Source organism: Anomaloglossus baeobatrachus, chromosome 4, assembly GCF_048569485.1.
Source record: "Anomaloglossus baeobatrachus isolate aAnoBae1 chromosome 4, aAnoBae1.hap1, whole genome shotgun sequence".
In the NCBI taxonomy this organism is placed as follows: Eukaryota; Metazoa; Chordata; class Amphibia; order Anura; family Aromobatidae; genus Anomaloglossus; species Anomaloglossus baeobatrachus.
The window spans coordinates 9,982,902-9,994,706 of record NC_134356.1 but is presented as its reverse complement, the minus strand read 5'-3'; positions in this window follow the sequence as shown (position 1 = coordinate 9,994,706).

Below are 11,805 nucleotides of genomic sequence, written 5' to 3'. Positions count from 1 at the left end.
ACTGCACCCCATAGTCCTCCATATATTATACTGCACCCCATAGTCCTCCATATATTATACTGCACCACATAGTCCTCCATATATTATACTGCACCACATAGTCCTCCATATGTTATACTGCACCACATAGTCCTCCATATATTATACTGCACCACATAGTCCTCCATATATTATACTGCACCCCATAGTCCTCCATATATTATACTGCACCACATAGTCCTCCATATATTATACTGCACCACATAGTCCTCCATATATTATACTGCACCCCATAGTCCTCCATATATTATACTGCACCCCATAGTCCTCCATATATTATACTGCACCCCATAGTCCTCCATATATTATACTACACCACATAGTCCTCCATATATTATACTGCACCCCATAGTCCTCCATATGTTATACTGCACCACATAGTCCTCCATATATTATACTGCACCCCCATAGTCCTCCATATATTATACTGCACCCCATAGTCCTCCATATATTATACTGCACCACATAGTCCTCCATATATTATACTACACCACATAGTCCTCCATATATTATACTGCACCCCATAGTCCTCCATATGTTATACTGCACCACATAGTCCTCCATATATTATACTGCACCCCCATAGTCCTCCATATATTATACTGCACCCCATAGTCCTCCATATATTATACTGCACCACATAGTCCTCCATATATTATACTGCACCCCATAGTCCTCCATATATTATACTGCACCCCCATAGTCCTCCATATATTATACTGCACCACATAGTCCTCCATATATTATACTGCACCCCATAGTCCTCCATATATTATACTGCACCACATAGTCCTCCATATATTATACTGCACCACATAGTCCTCCATATATTATACTGCACCCCATAGTCCTCCATATATTATACTGCACCACATAGTCCTCCATATATTATACTGCACCCCATAGTCCTCCATATATTATACTGCACCCCATAGTCCTCCATATATTATACTGCACCACATAGTCCTCCATATATTATACTGCACCACATAGTCCTCCATATATTATACTGCACCACATAATCCTCCATATATTATACTGCACCACATAGTCCTCCATATATTATACTGCACCCCATAGTCCTCCATATATTATACTGCACCACATAGTCCTCCATATATTATACTGCACCCCCATAGTCCTCCATATATTATACTGCACCCCATAGTCCTCCATATATTATACTGCACCCCATAGTCCTCCATATGTTATACTGCACCACATAGTCCTCCATATATTATACTGCACCACATAGTCCTCCATATATTATACTGCACCACATAGTCCTCCATATATTATACTGCACCACATAGTCCTCCATATATTATACTGCACCCCCATAGTCCTCCATATATTATACTGCACCCCATAGTCCTCCATATATTATACTGCACCACATAGTCCTCCATATATTATACTGCACCACATAGTCCTCCATATATTATACTGCACCACATAGTCCTCCATATATTATACTGCACCACATAGTCCTCCATATGTTATACTGCACCACATAGTCCTCCATATATTATACTGCACCACATAGTCCTCCATATATTATACTGCACCCCATAGTCCTCCATATATTATACTGCACCACATAGTCCTCCATATATTATACTGCACCCCCATAGTCCTCCATATATTATACTGCACCCCATAGTCCTCCATATATTATACTGCACCCCATAGTCCTCCATATATTATACTGCACCACATAGTCCTCCATATATTATACTGCACCACATAGTCCTCCATATATTATACTGCACCACATAGTCCTCCATATATTATACTGCACCACATAGTCCTCCATATATTATACTGCACCACATAGTTTTCCATATATTATAATGCACCCCCATAGTCCATGTATAACAAAGCCCCCATAGTCCTTCATATATTATAATATGGCCTTTATAGTCCTAAATGTATTATAATGAGCCCCCATAGTTGTATTATGCAGCCCCATAGACCTCCATGTATAATGCAGCCTCATACAACTCCATGTATTATACTGCACCCCATAGTCCTCCATATATTATACTGGACCACATAGTCCTCCATATATTATACTGCACCCCATAGTCCTCCATATATTATACTGCACCCCATAGTCCTCCATATATTATACTGCACCCCATAGTCCTCCATATATTATACTGCACCACATAGTCCTCCATATATTATACTGCACCACATAGTCCTCCATATATTATACTGCACCACATAGTCCTCCATATATTATACTGCACCACATAGTCCTCCATATATTATACTGCACCACATAGTCCTCCATATATTATACTGCACCCCATAGTCCTCCATATATTATACTGCACCACATAGTCCTCCATATATTATACTGCACCCCATAGTCCTCCATATATTATACTGCACCACATAGTCCTCCATATATTATACTGCACCACATAGTCCTCCATATATTATACTGCACCCCATAGTCCTCCATATATTATACTGCACCACATAGTCCTCCATATATTATACTGCACCACATAGTCCTCCATATATTATACTGCACCCCATAGTCCTTCATATATTATACTGCACCACATAGTCCTTCATATATTATACTGCACCACATAGTCCTCCATATATTATACTGCACCACATAGTCCTCCATATATTATACTGCACCACATAGTCCTCCATATATTATACTGCACCCCATAGTCCTCCATATATTATACTGCACCACATAGTCCTCCATATATTATACTGCACCACATAGTCCTCCATATATTATACTGCACCACATAGTCCTCCATATATTATACTGCACCCCATAGTCCTTCATATATTATACTGCACCCCATAGTCCTCCATATATTATACTGCACCCCATAGTCCTTCATATATTATACTACACCACATAGTCCTCCATATATTATACTGCACCACATAGTCCTCCATATATTATACTGCACCCCATAGTCCTCCATATATTATACTGCACCCCCATAGTCCTCCATATGTTATACTGCACCACATAGTCCTCCATATATTATACTGCACTACAGCCCTCCATATATTATACTGCACCCCATAGTCCTCCATATATTATACTGCACCCCATAGTCCTCCATATATTATACTGCACCACATAGTCCTCCATATATTATACTGCACTACAGCCCTCCATATATTATACTGCACCCCATAGTCCTCCATATATTATACTGCACCACATAGTCCTCCATATATTATACTGCACCCCATAGTCCTCCATATATTATACTGCACCCCATAGTCCTCCATATGTTATACTGCACCACATAGTCCTCCATATATTATACTACACCACATAGTCCTCCATATATTATACTGCACCCCATAGTCCTCCATATATTATACTGCACCCCATAGTCCTCCATATATTATACTGCACCACATAGTCCTCCATATATTATACTGCACCACATAGTCCTCCATATATTATACTGCACCCCATAGTCCTCCATATATTATACTGCACCCCATAGTTCTCCATATATTATACTGCACCCCATAGTCCTCCATATATTATACTACACCACATAGTCCTCCATATATTATACTGCACCCCATAGTCCTCCATATGTTATACTGCACCACATAGTCCTCCATATATTATACTGCACCCCCATAGTCCTCCATATATTATACTGCACCCCATAGTCCTCCATATATTATACTGCACCACATAGTCCTCCATATATTATACTACACCACATAGTCCTCCATATATTATACTGCACCCCATAGTCCTCCATATATTATACTGCACCCCCATAGTCCTCCATATATTATACTGCACCACATAGTCCTCCATATATTATACTGCACCCCATAGTCCTCCATATATTATACTGCACCACATAGTCCTCCATATATTATACTGCACCACATAGTCCTCCATATATTATACTGCACCCCATAGTCCTCCATATATTATACTGCACCACATAGTCCTCCATATATTATACTGCACCCCATAGTCCTCCATATATTATACTGCACCCCATAGTCCTCCATATATTATACTGCACCACATAGTCCTCCATATATTATACTGCACCACATAGTCCTCCATATATTATACTGCACCACATAATCCTCCATATATTATACTGCACCCCCATAGTCCTCCATATATTATACTGCACCCCATAGTCCTCCATATATTATACTGCACCCCATAGTCCTCCATATGTTATACTGCACCACATAGTCCTCCATATATTATACTGCACCACATAGTCCTCCATATATTATACTGCACCACATAGTCCTCCATATATTATACTGCACCACATAGTCCTCCATATATTATACTGCACCCCCATAGTCCTCCATATATTATACTGCACCACATAGTCCTCCATATATTATACTGCACCACATAGTCCTCCATATATTATACTGCACCACATAGTCCTCCATATATTATACTGCACCACATAGTCCTCCATATATTATACTGCACCCCCATAGTCCTCCATATGTTATACTGCACCACATAGTCCTCCATATATTATACTGCACCACATAGTCCTTCATATATTATACTGCACCCCATAGTCCTCCATATATTATACTGCACCCCCATAGTCCTCCATATGTTATACTGCACCACATAGTCCTCCATATATTATACTGCACCACATAGTCCTTCATATATTATACTGCACCCCATAGTCCTCCATATATTATACTGCACCCCATAGTCCTCCATATATTATACTGCACCTCATAGTCCTCCATATATTATACTGCACCCCCATAGTCCTCCATATATTATACTGCACCCCATAGTCCTCCATATATTATACTGCACCCCATAGTCCTCCATATATTATAGTGCACCCCATAGTCCTCCATATATTATACTGCACCCCATAGTCCTCCATATATTATACTGCACCACATAGTCCTTCATATATTATACTGCACCCCATAGTCCTCCATATATTATACTGCACCCCCATAGTCCTCCATATGTTATACTGCACCACATAGTCCTCCATATATTATACTGCACCACATAGTCCTCCATATGTTATACTGCACCACATAGTCCTCCATATATTATACTGCACCACATAGTCCTCCATATATTATACTGCACCCCATAGTCCTCCATATATTATACTGCACCACATAGTCCTCCATATATTATACTGCACCCCCATAGTCCTCCATATATTATACTGCACCACATAGTCCTCCATATATTATACTGCACCCCCATAGTCCTCCATATATTATACTGCACCCCATAGTCCTCCATATATTATACTGCACCACATAGTCCTCCATATATTATACTGCATCACATAGTCCTCCATATATTATACTGCACCCCATAGTCCTCCATATATTATACTGCACCACATAGTCCTCCATATATTATACTGCACCACATAGTCCTCCATATATTATACTGCACCACATAGTCCTCCATATATTATACTGCACCACATAGTTTTCCATATATTATAATGCACCCCCATAGTCCATGTATAACAAAGCCCCCATAGTCCTTCATATATTATAATATGGCCTTTATAGTCCTAAATGTATTATAATGAGCCCCCATAGTTGTATTATGCAGCCCCATAGACCTCCATGTATAATGCAGCCTCATACAACTCCATGTATTATACTGCACCCCATAGTCATCCATATATTATACTGCACCACATAGTCCTCCATATATTATACTGCACCCCATAGTCCTCCATATATTATACTGCACCCCATAGTCCTCCATATATTATACTGCACCCCATAGTCCTCCATATATTATACTGCACCACATAGTCCTCCATATATTATACTGCACCACATAGTCCTCCATATATTATACTGCACCACATAGTCCGCCATATATTATACTGCACCACATAGTCCGCCATATATTATACTGCACCACATAGTCCGCCATATATTATAATGCACCACATAGTCCGCCATATATTATATTGCACCCCCATAGTCCATGTTAAAGGAAGCCCCCATAGTCCTCCATATATTATAATACGGCCCCTATGGTCCTAAATGTATTATAATGCAGCCCCATAGACCTTTATATTGCATTATGCAGCCCCATAGACCTCTATGTATAATGCAGCCCCATAGACCTCCATGTATAATGCAGCCCCCAAGGCCTCCATGTATAATGCAGCCCCACAGACCTCCATGCATAATGCAGCCCCATAGACCTCCATGTATAATGCAGCCCCCATAGGCCTCTGGCCACCGTGTACTCCCTGAGTTCAAAAAAACAACTCCTCACCTCTCCTCGTTCCCCTGCTGCTCCGGTCAGTGTCCTCCCGTCCTGCGCTCTGCAGTCTCAGCACAGCAGTCGCACAGTAGTGACATCACCGCGCAGGCACAGAGGAGAATGATGAAGCATGGAGCAGTGCGCACCGCTCAATGCTTCATCATTGCTCTGTGCGATGAAGAGCAAGGGGGGCTCGGTGCCGCCGCCGCTGACACTGGGCCCCCCTGACTCACAGGCCATATAGCGGCCGCGTGGTCTGCCACAGAACAGCGCAGCTCTTTTACCACAGACAGGAGCCGACTGCTGGTCTGAAGGGCTGATTGTTATGCCTCTGTCAGTATGGCAGTATTATTCAGGCCCTGCAGTATATGGCCGTATTATGCAGGCTCTGTATGGCAGTATTATTCAGGTACCATATGGTTGTATTATGCAGACTCTGTATGGCAGTATTATTCAGGTAGCATATGGCCATAGTATGCAGGTTCTGTATGGTAGCATTATTCAGGTACCATATGGCCATAGTATGCAGGTTCTGTTTAGCAGCATTATTCATGTCCTATATGGCCATATTAATGCAGGCTCTGTATGGCAGTATTATTCAAGTCCTATAGTATATGGCCATAGTATGCAGGTTGTGTATGGCAGCATTATTCAGGTACTATATGGCCAAACCAAAGCCACAGAGTCACGATATACAACCTGCTATTCACCAAAACTGTGCACTCACCGTCATATGGTCCAAATGATCGGATCCTCCAGATGTAGAGAATCATCACACGATACAATGTAACAAACACCAGATGCGGAGTCTGCCTGTTACTAGGCAACCACACTAACATCAGAGAAAGTAAAATGCAAAGAAACCAGAAATCTGAAGCCTCCAAGGAAAAGTGATAAAAAGTATCAATCCTTCCTGCAGCGTCAGGGGCAGTATTATAACAATTATATTGTTGTACATAGGGGGCAGTATTATAGTAGTTATATTCTTGTATATAGGGGGCAGTATTATAGTAGTTATATTCTTGTACATATGGGGCAGTATTATAGTAGTTATATTCCTGTACATAGGGGCAGTATTATAGTAGTTATATTCTTATACATATGGGGCAGTATTATAGTAGTTATATTCTTGTACATAGGGGCAGTATTATAGTAGTTATATTCTTGTACATAGGGGCAGTATTATAGCAGTTATATTCCTGTACATAGGGGCAGTATTATAGTAGTTATATTCTTATACATATGGGGCAGTATTATAGTAGTTATATTCCTGTACATAGGGGCAGTATTATAGTAGTTATATTCTTATACATATGGGGCAGTATTATAGTAGTTATATTCCTGTACATAGAGGCAGTATTATAGTAGTTATATTCTTGTATATAGGGGCAGTGTTATAATAGTTATATTCTTGTACATAGGGGCAGTATTATAGTAGTTATATTCTTATACACAGGGGCAGTATTATAGTAGTTATATTCTTGTATATAGGGGCAGTATTATAGTAGTTATATTCTTGTACATAGTACATAAGGGCAGTATTATAGTAGTTATATTCTTGTATATAGGGGCAGTATTATAGTAGTTATATTCTTGTACATAGGGGGCAGTATTATAGTAGTTATATTCTTATACATAGGGGGTAGTATTATAGTAGTTATATTCTTGTACATAGGGGCAGTATTATAGTAGTTATATTCTTGTACATAGGGGCAGTAGTATAGTAGTTATAGTCTTGTACATAGGGGCAGTATTATAGTATTCTTGCACATAGGGGGCAGTATTATAGTATTTTTGTATATAGGGGCGGTTGTATTCCTCAGCAGGGGTTGCACACTTTCTGCCCTCTGTTAGGGGATGTCCCTGTGCCTGGCGTAGTGTCCGTATGTTCTGAGCGTCTGCAGCGGTCGGTCGTTGTGGCTCCGATGTTCGGGAAGTGATGGAGACGTGAAGTTCTGTGATACATAAAGCTATAAATACTGACCAATATGTGCATTGGAATATGGCCGCCATCAAGGTAGCAGAAACCCTTGAAGCGCGGCGCTCTAAGCTCAGAATATTAAGCAGTGATTTTCCCCGGGCGACGCTTCATGGCGAGTAATTCTATTTACATTACTGAACATGGCGGCAACTGAGTGTCAGAAGTGACAGAGGTATCATTAGCGCGCAGCCGTCCATGTAACGCCGCACCGCGCAGCCGCCGCCCCCACCCAGCACTATTTCCATACATCCCAAGTCCTGCGGGGGAATGTGTAAACTACATACGTTATGCAAAGGGTTAAACCCACGTTTACGGCATGTACGTTTCAGAATTGTGCTACAGTCACATCCAGAGCTGCATTCACAATTCAGCTTCTCTGTGAGTACATAATATACTGTTCTGTGCTGGACAGTAAATAAATGAGAAATAACCCAGGGAAAGTACACATTACAGAATGTATATAATACTTGGTACATGAAGCTCCAGACACATCCTGTATGGAGACACTAGTCACCTGCATTGCTCAGGTGGAGTTTGGCCCATTCTTCAGCACACACTCCTCACATCCTGTATGGAGACACTGGTCACCTGCATTGCTCAGGTGGATTTGGCCCATTCTTCAGCACACACTCCTCACATCCTGTATGGAGACACTAGTCGCCTGCATTGCTCAGGTGGATTTGGCCCATTCTTCAGCACACACTCCTCACATCCTGTATGGAGACACTAGTCGCCTGCATTGCTCAGGTGGATTTTGGTCCATTCTTCCGCACACACTCCTCACATCCTGTATGGAGACACTGGTCACCTGCATTGCTCAGGTGGATTTTGGCCCATTCTTCCGCACACACGCCTCACATCCTGTATGGAGACACTAGTCACCTGCATTGCTCAGGTGGATTTTGGCCCATTCTTCCGCACACACTCCTCACATCCTGTATGGAGACACTAGTCTCCTGCATTGCTCAGGTGGATTTTGGCCCATTCTTCCGCACATACTCCTCACATCCTGTATGGAGACACTAGTCACCTGCATTGCTCAGGTGGAGTTTGGTCCATTCTTCTACACACACTCCTCACATCCTGTATGGAGACACTGGTCACCTGCATTGCTCAGGTGGATTTGGCCCATTCTTCAGCACACACTCCTCACATCCTGTATGGAGACACTAGTCGCCTGCATTGCTCAGGTGGATTTTGGTCCATTCTTCCACACACACTCCTCACATCCTGTATGGAGACACTAGTCGCCTGCATTGCTCAGGAGGATTTTGGCCATTCTTCCGCACACACTCCTCACATCCTGTATGGAGACACTAGTCACCTGCATTGCTCAGGTGGATTTTGGTCCATTCTTCTGCACACACTCCTCACATCCTGTATGGAGACACTAGTCACCTGCATTGCTCAGGTGGATTTTGGCCCATTCTTCCGCACACTCTCCTCACATCCTGTATGGAGACACTAGTCACCTGCATTGCTCAGGTGGATTTTGGTCCATTCTTCCACACACTCCTCACATCCTGTATGGAGACACTAGTCTCCTGCATTGCTCAGGTGGATTTGGTCCATTCTTCTGCACACACTCCTCACATCCTGTATGGAGACACTAGTCACCTGCATTGCTCAGGTGGATTTTGGTCCATTCTTCTGCACACAATCCTCACATCCTGTATGGAGACACTAGTCTCCTGCATTGCTCAGGTGGATTTGGTCCATTCTTCTGCACACACTCCTCACATCCTGTATGGAGACACTAGTCACCTGCATTGCTCAGGTGGATTTTGGTCCATTCTTCCACACACACTCCTCACATCCTGTATGGAGACACTAGTCACCTGCATTGCTCAGGTGGACTTTGGTCCATTCTTCCGCACACACTCCTCACATCCTGTATGGAGACACTAGTCGCCTGCATTGTTCAGGTGGATTTTGGCCCATTCTTCTGCACACACTCCTCACATCCTGTATGGAGACACTAGTCACCTGCATTGCTCAGGTGGATTTGGCCCATTCTTCCACACACACTCCTCACATCCTGTATGGAGACACTAGTCATCTGCATTGCTCAGGTGGATTTTGGTCCATTCTTCCACACCCACTCCTCACATCCTGTATGGAGACACTAGTCGCCTGCATTGTTCAGGTGGAGTTTGGCCCATTCTTCTGCACACACTCAACACATCCTGTATGGAGACACTAGTCGCCTGCATTGCTCAGGTGGATTTGGCCCATTCTTCCACACACACTCCTCACATCCTGTATGGAGACACTAGTCACCTGCATTGCTCAGGTGGATTTTGGTCCATTCTTCCACACCCACTCCTCACATCCTGTATGGAGACACTAGTCACCTGCATTGCTCAGGTGGATTTTGGTCCATTCTTCCACACACACTCCTCACATCCTGTATGGAGACACTAGTCACCTGCATTGCTCAGGTGGAGTTTGGTCCATTCTTCCACACACACTCCTCACATCCTGTATGGAGACACTAGTCGCCTGCATTGCTCAGGTGGATTTGGCCCATTCTTCCACACACACTCCTCACATCCTGTATGGAGACACGAGTCACCTGCATTGCTCAGGTGGATTTTGGTCCATTCTTCCACACACACTCCTCACATCCTGTATGGAGACACTAGTCACCTGCATTGCTCAGGTGGAGTTTGGTCCATTCTTCCACACACACTCCTCACATCCTGTATGGAGACACTAGTCACCTGCATTGCTCAGGTGGAGTTTGGTACATTCTTCCACACACACTCCTCACATCCTGTATGGAGACACTAGTCGCCTGCATTGCTCAGGTGGATTTGGCCCATTCTTCCACACACACTCCTCACATCCTGTATGGAGACACTAGTCGCCTGCATTGCTCAGGTGGATTTTGGTCCATTCTTCCACACACACTCCTCACATCCTGTATGGAGACACTAGTCACCTGCATTGCTCAGGTGGAGTTTGGTCCATTCTTCCACACACACTCCTCACATCCTGTATGGAGACACTAGTCGCCTGCATTGCTCAGGTGGATTTGGCCCATTCTTCCACACACACTCCTCACATCCTGTATGGAGACACTAGTCACCTGCATTGCTCAGGTGGATTTTGGTCCATTCTTCCACACACACTCCTCACATCCTGTATGGAGACACTAGTCACCTGCATTGCTCAGGTGGAGTTTGGTCCATTCTTCCACACACACTCCTCACATCCTGTATGGAGACACTAGTCACCTGCATTGCTCAGGTGGATTTTGGTCCATTCTTCCGCACACACTCCTCACATCCTGTATGGAGACACTAGTCACCTGCATTGCTCAGGTGGATTTTGGTCCATTCTTCCACACACACTCCTCACATCCTGTATGGAGACACTAGTCACCTGCATTGCTCAGGTGGATTTTGGTCCATTCTTCCACACACACTCCTCACATCCTGTATGGAGACACTAGTCACCTGCATTGCTCAGGTGGAGTTTGGTCCATTCTTCC